Source organism: Scyliorhinus torazame, chromosome 21, assembly GCF_047496885.1.
Source record: "Scyliorhinus torazame isolate Kashiwa2021f chromosome 21, sScyTor2.1, whole genome shotgun sequence".
Lineage (NCBI taxonomy): Eukaryota > Metazoa > Chordata > Chondrichthyes > Carcharhiniformes > Scyliorhinidae > Scyliorhinus > Scyliorhinus torazame.
The window spans coordinates 17675142-17687384 of record NC_092727.1 but is presented as its reverse complement, the minus strand read 5'-3'; positions in this window follow the sequence as shown (position 1 = coordinate 17687384).

Below are 12243 nucleotides of genomic sequence, written 5' to 3'. Positions count from 1 at the left end.
CACACAGTGCCCACTGCTTGTTAGGCACACAGTGCCCACTGCTTGTTAGTCACATAGTGCCCACTACTTGTTAGGCACACAGTGCCCACTACTTGTTAGGCACATAATGCCCGCTGCTTGTTAGACACACAGTGCCCACTGCTTGTTAGACACACAGTGCCCACTGCTTGTTATTAAAACAAGATTGTATCGTTTTTGCCGAAGGACCCACCAACCTTTTGACCATACAAAAGCAAATTTGCCCCTTGGTTTTTATTGATTGTAAGAAATTGTCTTTATGGAGAGTGAGTGGAAATGAGGAAATGCCTGGGAGGCAGCGCTGCAGTGTAGCAAATAATATGATACGCCATTATGAAACACGTTATGAAGGACCTTTTTGCCCCACCACGCTATTGATTTGCAAACAACGCTACAAAGCGGTATCGCCTGGTTTATGTGAAATAATACCAGCTAATTGTCATTTCTGAAGGCTTTACACTTTGCAAAGATATGGCAAAAATAGGAACTGCAGGGAGAGGCCAGTTAGAGAGGTTGAGTTGCAGAGATTCTTTCCTCCCTGACTATTGTCCAGCTTAAATCTTCAGGTCTGAGTGCATTGCACCTCAGACATTCACAGTGAACCGAAATGAAATAAGAGTAAGAACAGAGCATTTTAAAAAAGAATTGCTGACTTTAGTGGGGCTGAGCGTGCACTTACTTTGCATGTGCAGACTGGAGCCAGGCCTCCGCAGCCACCTGATCGCTGAAATCCAATACTGAGTCAAACATACAAATGAGAAAGATGCATTGTCCCCACTACAGGCAGAGTCAACTGAGCTTAACCTTGGAAACTTTGGGAAAATAATTCAGAATCTCAAGTTTTGTCCAATTACCCTCAATTGTAAATATGTGTGGGCTCCAAATGAGGACAGAATTGGGATGTATTAAATTCAAAATATTTTTTTTAAAAGAGCGCTGTGAAATGATGGGCAGGTTCTTTGATTCTCCGTTTGGGGGACTAAGTGCTGACGCTGGGACTGAATTGCGTGCGGTTCACATTTCCGTTGGGGGCGCTATTCGGTAAGAGAATCAGGACATGCAAATGGGCCAGCAGCCTGCCTGCGCGAATTCAGAGACTTCCCCATCTCAGCAGACCTCTAACTGCTGGAGCCGGAGTTAGCGCTAAAGAGCCTGGTAGCTGAAGCTGTTTTTAGGCGCTCCACTTACCACACACTCACTGTACCCACCAAGGTGCCTCAGAGAAGAAGAACCGCCAGCCCACCGAGGTTGTGGGTCCAAGCTGGACCCACAGCCCCATTCCAGTGAGGAGCAGAGGTATACCCTCTTCCCTGGGGTGCGCCACAGACCCAAGCCTGTCCTCCTGAACACTGCCTGGGAGGAGAAGACAGAGGCAGTCAGCACTGCCAGCCTCACGAGGAGGAGATAACTGGTGATCCGGAGGGGTGGGGGACACTGGTGAGGCCTGTGCCCTGAGAGGGGCAGAGAACAAGACAGGACTCCTAAGGCCAAGGTGCCGGTGTCCTCTGGCTGATGTGAGCTCTGCTGATCCCCTGCTTCCTCTGCGCTTCTGAGGAGTGCCAACACCTGGCGGTCCTCTGATTGAGCTTGGCCACGCCCAACCCCTTGATGATACAGCTGTGCTATGAGGGTGTCCAGAAGGATGGCCTAGATGGGCTCCCAGATGACCAGAGGCCTTCTGAGCATTCAAAGGATACAGAAGCACTCAACAGTGTGAGCAGTCAGGAGCTTTTAAGAAGTACCAATGGGGTACATTTAAAAGACAGAACGCAGCAATGGCAACATGGTCCAGGCCACCCTGATCCCGAATCCACGGTCTCGGCACCAAGTCACTCACCGCTACTGCCCCTGGCCTGGGGAGCCACCCTCTAGCAAGCCCAAAAGTTATAAACAGCTTTTCAGTGTTTCTTTAGCCTCCCACTGCCCCGCCATAGTCATGGTGCCCAGTCCCAGTTTGTAAATAATTGTAATAATTGTTGCGCATTCGAGACTTCCACCTGAGAGGGGCGGAGCATCTTAGAAGGGCGGAGCATGAAGTGTCCGAGCCGCTAATCAAATGCAAATGCCGGTTTTGCATGCTACTGCAGGCGCGGGAACCGAGCCCCATTTTCGCCGGTGGGGAGGGACCAGAGCATGGCGCCCGAATCAGCGCCAGTCGTGAACCTCGCTTTTTGCTGGGCACCCGATTCTCGCAGGGCAGCACGATGGCGCAGTGGTTAGCACTGCAGCCTCGCGGTACCGAGGTCCCAGGTTCGATCCCGGCTCTGGGTCACTGTCCGTGTGGAGTTTGCACATTCTCCACGTGTCTGCGTGGGTTTTGCCCCCACAACCCAAAGATGTGCAGGGTAGGTGGATTGGCCATGCTAAATTGCCCCTTAATTGGAAAAAGTGAATTGGGTACTGTAAATTTAAAAAAGAAAAGAATGCTTGCGCCAAATCAACGACACTGGACTGGACGCTATGTCTGGATGGTATATTCACTCACATGAACATCCACTTGTGACCCTTATTCCTACTCAAATCGAGACACAGCTGACGACACTCAGTTTCTGAGTGTATGTGTGTATTTATGTGTGTGTGTGTTTGTGTGTGTGTGTTTATGTGTGTGTGTATGTATGTATGTGTGTGTTTATGTGTGTGTGTGTGAGTTTACGGATGTGTGTGTGGGTTTATGGATGTGTGTGTGTTTATGTGTGAGTTTATGGATGTGTGTGTGAGTTTATGGATGTGTGAGTTTATGGATGTGTGTGTGAGTTTATGGATGTGTGTGTGAGTTTATGGATGTGTATGTGTTTATGTGTGAGTTTATGGATGTGTGTGTGAGTTTATGGATGTGTGTGTGAGTTTATGGATGTGTGTGTGAGTTTATGTGTGTGTGTGTGAGTTTATGGATGTGTGTGTGAGTTTATGGATGTGTGTGAGTTTATGGATGTGTGTGTGAGTTTATGGATGTGTGTGTGAGTTTATGGATGTGTGTGTGAGTTTATGGATGTGTGTGTGAGTTTATGGATGTGTGAGTTTATGGATGTGTGTGTGAGTTTATGGATGTGTGTGTGTTTATGTGTGAGTTTATGGATGTGTGTGTGAGTTTATGGATGTGTGTGTGAGTTTATGGATGTGTGAGTTTATGGATGTGTGTGTGAGTTTATGGATGTGTGTGTGAGTTTAGGTATGTGTGTGTGAGTTTATGGATGTGTGTGTGAGTTTATGGATGTGTGTGTGAGTTTAGGTATGTGTGTGAGTTTATGGATGTGTGTGAGTTTATGGATGTGTGTGTGAGTTTATGGATGTGTATGTGTTTATGTGTGAGTTTATGGATGTGTGTGTGAGTTTATGGATGTGTATGTGTTTATGTGTGAGTTTATGGATGTGTGTGTGAGTTTATGGATGTGTGTGTGAGTTTATGGATGTGTGTGTGAGTTTATGGATGTGTGTGTGAGTTTAGGTATGTGTGTGTGAGTTTATGGATGTGTGTGTGAGTTTATGGATGTGTGTGTGAGTTTAGGTATGTGTGTGTGAGTTTATGGATGTGTGTGTGAGTTTATGGATGTGTGTGTGAGTTTAGGTATGTGTGTGTGAGTTTATGGATGTGTGTGTGAGTTTATGGATGTGTGTGTGAGTTTATGGATGTGTGTGTGAGTTTATGTATGAATGCGTGTATGTGTGTGAGTTTATGTAGGCGTATGTGTGTGTTTATATATGTGTGTGTGTGTGTTTTGTGTGTGTGTTTTGTGTGTGTGTGTGTTTTGTGTGTGTGTGTGTGTTTTGTGTGTGTGTGTGTTTTGTGTGTGTGTGTGTTTTGTGTGTGTGTGTGTTTTGTGTGTGTGTGTGTTTCTCCTTCCTCTACCCTCCATTGCATAAAGCAGCAATCACTGAAACATGGATGAGACGATTTTGCTGGTATAATTAGCCAGGCTTTATTATAACCACTTTCTTGGAATGCTGGCTGCCAATACCAAAGTAAAGTCTTTTGAATAATGGTGGGGCAATCAAATCCTTGTTGAGCAAAGGAGAGAGGACCAGCCACACTGTTCAACCTAACCCACAGCGTCATACAGGGAGCACTCAATCTGCCACTGCACAGTTTTGTCTGCACATCTTTTCAGTTCAATAGAGACCATTGTTCAGGCTCAGATTGAGAAGGTGAGAGTAACATTTGTGCCCCACAAGTGCCAGGCAATGACCTGCTCCAGGAAGAGAGAACTCAGCTACCTCTCCATGACATTCAGACGCATTACACTTGCTGAATTCCCCCCACTATTATCATCCTTTGGGTTACTATTGACTGAACTGGAATCAGCCATATAAATATTGTGGCGACAAGAACAGGCCAGAGGCTGGGAACGTTTTGGAGAGTAACTCACCTCCTGACTCCCCAAATCCTGTCCACCATCTACAAGGCTCAAGTCAGGCGTGTGGTGAAATACCTGCCTGGATGAGTGCAGCTCCAAGCTTGTCACTGTCAGAACCCTCACAAGGACCAGGGGATGCCATCATTGATCTCCCTGTGGGACTTGTGGAGTATGAGCTTCCCAGGTAGAGGCTGGAAGCTGATGTGTTAGGCAGGTCGGTTCGGTGTGGACTGCACTTGATGCAGCGATGCGAGAAACAGACCTCTAACACTCTAGAAGATCCAACACGGTTTTATTGAACGATAGAACTAACATACATATTTAACTGTGGATCGACACGATACTGAACTGACTGGAGACCGTGTACTAGCCTGACCAGACTTACGAGCTACCGCATGGTGTTTGCACTGTGCTAGCTCGTGGACTCTGACTGTCTCAGTGGCTGGGTCCCGAGAGAGCGGGAAACCTAGTGCCCTCTGGCTTTATAGTGGTGGTGTCCTGTCTGGCGATTGGCTGTACTGTGCTGTGTGCTTCCTGGTCATCCTGTGTGTCAATCACTGCCTGTCTGCACTTCATTATATACATGAGTGGATATTAAGACATCTCCCCCCCTTTAAAAAAAACTAAGGTGTGGACGCTTAATAAATATATATATATATATATATATATGTGCCTGACTATATACAGAAAGATGTCTAAACGAACGTATATACTTAGGAAGGTTGCAATAGTGCAGATACATGGCAAACAAAATGATATTTACAGAGGTCCATTTGGTGAAGTCACAAAAATGTACAAAAGCTCAGTCTATAGATTTAGTCTTTGTGGTGGGTGACGAATTCTTGTTGATCGCCGCAGAGGCGGATCAGGAGCCTCCTGCGCTTGGAGAGGCGAGATCACTGGCATTACGGTGGGCGCGTGGACCGGCAGGATTGCTAGTGGATCGGTGGCCTCGTGGTAGGGTACGTCCGGAGGATGCATCATAGGCGGCGGGGCACGCCGGTCAGGTAGCAGGCGTGGAACTCTTTGCAGTGCCCGTCTGTTGCGCCGTAGCAGGGAGCCATCAGCCATGCGGACAAGGAACGATCTTGGGGCCACTTGTTTGAGCACAACAGCCATGGCTGACCAGCCGCCCTCAGGCAACTGTACGCGAACATGATCAGTTGGGGCCAGCTCGGGCAGATCCGTGGCATGGGCATCGTACGTGGCTTTCTGTTGGGCCCGTGACTGCTGCACTTTCTGTGGGACCGTGAGGTGGTCAAGGTCAGGAACGTGGATGGCTGGAACTGTGGTCCTCAGAGTGCGATTCATGAGCATCTGGGCTGGAGACAATCCAGTGGACAGTGGGGTTGCCCTGTATGCCAGAATCACCAGGTTAAAATCGGAGCCTGAATCTGCAGCTTTGCACAGCAGCCGCTTTACAATGTGAGCCCCTTTTTTGGCCTTCCCGTAGTGGGGACTGGAGGTAACGTGACGGAAGTTGTACGACTGTGCGAAGTCAGACCATTCGTGGCTGTAAAAGCAAGGACCGTTGTCGCTCATCACCGTGAGCGGTATCCCATGCCTGCCGAACGTTTCTTTCCAAACTTTGATTACCGCCTTCGACGTGAGGTCGGACAGTTTAACTACTTCTGGGTAACTGGGGAAGTAGTCAACCAGGAGTACGTAGTCACGCCCCTTGGCGTGGAAAAGGTCTACACCGACTTTGGACTACGGAGAGGTCACGATCTCGTGCTGCTGCAACGTTTCTCTGGGTTGAGCTGGCTGAAACTTCTGACAGGTAGGGCAATTGAGGACTGTGTCGGCAATGTCCTGGCTGATGCCCGGCCAATAGACCGCCTCCCGAGCTCTGCGTCGGCATTTCTCGACCCCAAGGTGACCCTCATGGAGTTGGCCCAGCACCATAGCACGCATACTCTGAGGAATTACGATTCTGTCGAGTTAAAGAAGGATTCCCTCCACCACCGTCAGGTCGTCTTTTACGTTATAGAACTGGGGACATTGTCCCTTCTGCCAGCCATTGCTGAGGTGCTGCATCACGCGCTGCAGCAGAGGATCCTTGGCTGTCTCCTCACGAATTTGGACCACCCGTTCGTTGGAGGCCGGAAGGTTCGAGGCACACACTGCACTTGGGCTTCTATGTGGCAGATGAAGTCACTTTGTTCATGCGGTGTGGTAATGGACCTGGACAGGGCATCTGCAAGGATCAGCTCTTTACCTGGCGTGTAGACCAGTTTGAAGTCGTAGTGGCGTAGCTTCAGAAGAATACGCTGTAACCGAGGTGTCATGTTGTTTAAATCTTTCTGGATTACGTGGACTAGAAGCCTGTGGTCCGTCTCTACCGTGAATTTCGGCAGGCCATGAACATAGTCGAGGAACTTGACTATCCCTGTCAGGAGGCCCAGACACTCCTTCTCAATCTGAGCGTACCGTTGCTCCGTGGGCGTCATGGCCCTGGAGGCATACACCACTGGAGCCCAGGACGCGGAGTCATCCCGCTGAAGGAGCACCGCCCCAGTGCCGTCCTGGCTTGCATTAATTGATATCTTGATTTCCTTGGTTGGATTGAAGAATGCTAGGACCGGGGGCTGTCGTGAGTTTTGCTTTCAGCTCGCGCCATTCGTCTTCATGCGTGGGCAGCCACTGGAATACCGTCGACTTTTTGACGAGATGGTGGAGGGCCGTGGTGTGGGATGCCATATTGGGAATGAATTTCCCGAGAAAGTTGACCACTCCGAGAAAGCGGAGGACCGCCTTTTTGTACTCCGGGGTCTTCATGGTGTTGATCGCCGAGACCTTGTCGACATCTGGCCGTACGCCCTGCTGTGAGATGTGGTCACCTAGGAATTTGATATCCGATTGACCAAATGAGCATTTGGCCCTGTTGAGCTGAAGACCATGTCCATGGATTCTTTGGAATACCTTCTTGAGCTGAGCGATGTGTTCCTGCGGCGTTGTGGACCAGATAATGACATCGTCAACGTACACTCGCACCCCCTCGATGCCCTCCATCATCTGTTCCATGATGCGATGAAATACTTCGGAGGCAGATATGATGCCAAAAGCACCCGGTTGTAGCAGTAACGACCAAACGGGGTGTTGAATGTGCACAACTTGCGACTGGACGCGTCCAGTTGTATTTGCCAAAAACCTTTGGCGGCGTCGAGTTTAGTAAAGAATTTGGCATGAGCCATCTCACTGGTCAACTCTTCTCGTTTTGGTTTTGGGTAATGCTCCCTCATGATGTTGCAGTTTAGATCCTTAGGGTCAATGCAAATGCGAAGCTCCCCTGACGGCTTCTTGACACAGACCATGGAGCTGACCCAGTCTGTGGGCTCTGCAACCTTTGATATGATGCCCTGGTCTTGGAGGTCCTGTAAATGCTTCTTGAGACAATCCTTGAGGGGCGCCGGCACCCGGCAAGGTGCATGAATTACAGGGGTGGCGTTCGGCTTGAGCAGGATTTTGTATCGGTATGGGAGCGTGCCCATTCCGTCGAACACACTGTGGTACTGCGTGATGATGTCATCTATGTCGGCTTGCAAATTTCCATCGGGCGAGGCCGTCGCTGGTGATGGTGACATGGTGTGGACGTGTTCAGGAGCTTGCAGGCACGAGCACCGAGCAGAGATGCTCTGTCAGGCCCGACAATTTCAAACCACAGCGCCGTCTTGATCGCCTTATTGGATACCCCCAGTTGACACGAGCCACTGGCAGCTATGGCGTTGCCATTGTAGTCAAGGAGCTGGCAGGCCGGTGGAAGAATGCTTGGTTTGGCGCAGATGGTGTCGAGGTCGGATTTCGAGATGAGGTTCACCGATGCACCGGTGTCCAGTTTGAACCGGATGCGAGCCTTGTTGACTGAGGACAGCACACCACTCGTCGTCGGGATCCACACTGAGGATCGAGAGGCGTTGCGTAGGTGTGGTGGATGGCAGCGCATGTGTAGTTATGATGCCAACCCGGTATGGGGACTTGAGGCACTCAGCATCAGGGTCCGTTGGACTGTCGGGATCGTAATCTGGCATGCCTTGTTGTATTGAGCGGATACTTCTACACCGCAGCTGGGATCGCTGGCTGCTGAGCAGTGGAGCAGATCTGCATAGTGGCCAAGCTTGCCACACTGTAGACACTGACGTCCTTTTGCCGGACATTGCCGCTTTAAATGGGCGGAGCCACAATTCGGACACGTCATGACGCCGACGTCAGCGCGTTCCATGCGCCATCGTGCATGCGCAGTGCGGTCAGTCGACATACGCACCTGCGCAGTCAGGTTGTCGGGCTCGTCGTCCACTCGGTCGTGGTGCGCATGCGCAGGGACCCTGGGAAAGCACGCAAAACGGCCACTCTCCTCGATGATCAGGCTCTGCATCTGTGCAATAGCCTGCACCTGTTCCGCCTCGTGGGAGGCCAGCTTCGCAGTTTCTGCTGCCCTGATGTGGGAGTAACGATTCTTAGCATGCTCATGGACAACGCGCGTCTCGATTGCGACAGAGAGGGTCAACTGTTTGACTTTCAGGAGCTGCTGCCGAAGGGAGTCGGAGTGGACCCCGAAAACGATCTGATCCCGGATCATGGAATCAGCCGTTGAGTCATAGTTACATGACTGCGCTAGGATGCGGAGATGGGTGACGAAGGACTGAAAAGGTTCATCCTTACTCTGAAACCTCTGCTGGAAAACATACCGTTCAAAGCTCTCATTCACATCAATGTCGCAGTGGCTGTCAAACTTCAGCAGGACTGTTTTGAATTTTGTTTTGTCTTCGCCGTCAGCGGACGTGAGGGAGTTGTAGATGTGGATAGCATGGTCCCCCGTGGTGGAGAGAAATAGCGCGATCTTCCTGGCATCCGATGCTGCTTCGAGGTCGGAGGCCTCGATGTACCAGAGGAACTTTTGCTTGAAGAGCTTCCAATTTGCGCCAAGGTTGCCGGAGCTGCGGAGCTGCGGAGGAGGCTGGATGTTTTCCATGTCACCGGATGGCCGCTTGCTGGCCAATGCTGATTCACTCGAGGTAGGTCCGCCAATTTTCAGTATCACTCCGTAGTACCATGATGTGTTAGGCAGATTGGTTCGGTGTGGACTGCCCTTGATGCAGCGATGCGAGAAACAGACCTCTAACACTCTAGAAGATCCAACACGGTTTTATTAAACGATAGAACTAACATACATATTTAACTGTGGGTTGACACTATACTGAACTGACTGGAGACCTTGTACTAGCCTGACCAGACTTACTGCATGGTGTTTGCACTGTGTTAGCTCGTGGACTCTGACTGTCTCAGTGGCTGGGTCCCGAGAGAGCGGGAAACCTAGTGCCCTCTGGCTTTATAGTGGTGGTGTCCTGTCTGGTGATTGGCTGCACTGTGCTGTGTGCTTACTGGTCATCCTGTGTGTCAATCACTGCCTGTCTGCACTTCATTATATACATGCGTGGATAATATGACAGAAGCCAACCATCCGTACTGGTTATGAGCGAACTTAAAAGCAGGCCCAAAACAGGGCCTGGTGTGGTTAGTCCTCCCAGCTAGGATTGTAATGGGAGCGATATGCTGTGGAATGCAGACCTTTATAAATAATGTAAATAAATCTATGTTGGTTTACCTTCAGCCTCCTTCGAGTCATCAAAGACACCATCCAGGACAAAGCAGTCCTCTCTGTTGGCACCCCATCCACCTCCTCTGAGAGCACCTTCAAAACTCGGGACCTTCACCAATTCGAAGATGAACACCATCACTTGCAATTTCCCCTGCAACCCAGCCTGGAAATCCCTTCCCAAAATCACTGTGGGCATACTACTCCACATGGTCTGCAGTAGTAGGCTCACAGCCACCTTCTCAAGGGGAATTAGGGACAGGCAATATCTGGCTGCCTTTGCCAATGTTGCCCACAGCATGAGAAAGAATAGATTTATTTTTCCAAAAACCACTCAGATACCCCTTTGAGGTGTCACAAAGAGTTTCCCAAAGTTCCCTGTCATTTTGTGTGTAAAGCAATGTAAACCAATGAGATGTATTTTTGTGGTTTGAATTTGCAATTTGGAAAATTGGGTTTTGAATTACTTAATCATTCTCCACCAGCTCCAAAACGCCTAAAATAGAATTGAAACAAAAGCATCACATTTCAATCGCAATTTCCGTCTGCACTCAACAAGTTCACAAAATCTCTTTAGCTTGCCATTAGACATTTTTGGCACATTAACGCTAATACACCATGAAAAAAGGTTTTATCTTATTCAATACATTTATTCTGCAATGTACTTGTGCGATTCTCCTAATTTAATATCTCAAATGATTCCTGCCATCGGAACCATCAACGATAGACTATAATTTTAGCTCAAATTGCTCTCTCCTGACATATAAAAAAGCCTTGATTTATATAGCAACTTGCACAACCTCAGGACATTACAAAGTACTTCACAGCTGAGAAGGTATTGTTGAAGTGCAGTCACTGTTGTAATGTCAGAAACATGGCAGCTAATTTAGGCTTGGCCAGCTCCCACAAGCAGCAATGAGGCAATGGCCATATTTGGGTAATCTGCTGGTGTGATGTTGATTGAACGATAAATATTGGTCAAGATGCCAGTGGGAGCTTCCCGACTCCTCTTCAATATAGTATCCTGGAATTTCTTCTGTCTACCAGGGACTACAAACCATGCATGTAATTTTTCATTCCGGGTCTAAGTCCTGTGGCCAAAGCTTCCTGCCCCACCTTGATTAATTTTTTAACCAGGTGTTTTGCACTATCTTCCATGGTGGGGAAGACCAGATGGCGTGTAGTCCGCCACGCGTCTGACGCCATATCGAAAAGGCGCCCAACATCACTGACCCTCTACTGAAGAGAGAAGGTGGAACTCCTGAAAATGAAGATGGATCTTCCGGAACATTCTGAGGCTGGAAGATGGACACTCTTCAAGACATCGAATCTGGAAGGTCCACCTGTAAATGCTCTCTCCACCGACTGCTGTGCAGTTCTGGGATCCAGGGTGATGGGCGGCCTTCATCCTGAAATCCAAAGGCAACCCCAGGCACTGTTCGAGCGCGTTTTGGCATCCACATGCCACGTTGTTCCAAGCGTATTTCGCACCGGTATGTGTTCCCAACTGGTGCTGCCGAAAATCGGGCATGAATGAGCAGGCCTTTATCTGAATCCCATTAGTGGGACGCTGCCCTCCAGTGGCTTTCCCGATCCGCCATGGCGAGCACCAGCGGAAGATCCTGCGGGAAATTCACCCTGGCGTAAAACCAATTTGTGGGTCTCCCGCCGAATTCTCTCCCCTGACCAACTCTCCTCCCCCCACCCCTCCCCATCCACCCAGCAATCCGAGCGAAATTGTTCATGCCATGCATTTAAACGGGTTTGAGGCCAACGTAATTTCCCTTTGGTGTGATGCAAGATTAGATGGCGGGGGGAAATTCTGGCAAGCAAGTGTTTTGATGAGCATTCATGAGATGCAACTGCATGTAACGGGCATTCAAACCACCTGGGACAGCAAGAGAACTGATCCGCCATTGACAGAATTACAAACTGGTCTTACACCCGTGGGTTCCTGACTTTTTGGCTCCCGATACATTTTCCGCTCTCAATCGCCACAAAACCCGCCGTGGACGGGATCAGAAAAGTCTGCCCAATAAGTTGCAATCCTGCATCATGGAAATATAGAACTCGCAACACAGGAGAGCACCATCTGGCTCATCATACCTTTCGGATGCTCGCTGCACATTAGAGCTATCTGCTCCAATCCCCATTCCCCAGCCTTTCCCATCACATGGATGTAGTGTTGGGTGTCTGGGACTGTACTCGTTGGAATTTAGAAGGATGAGGGGGGGGGATCTTATAGAAACATATAAAATTATGAAGGGAATAGATAGGATA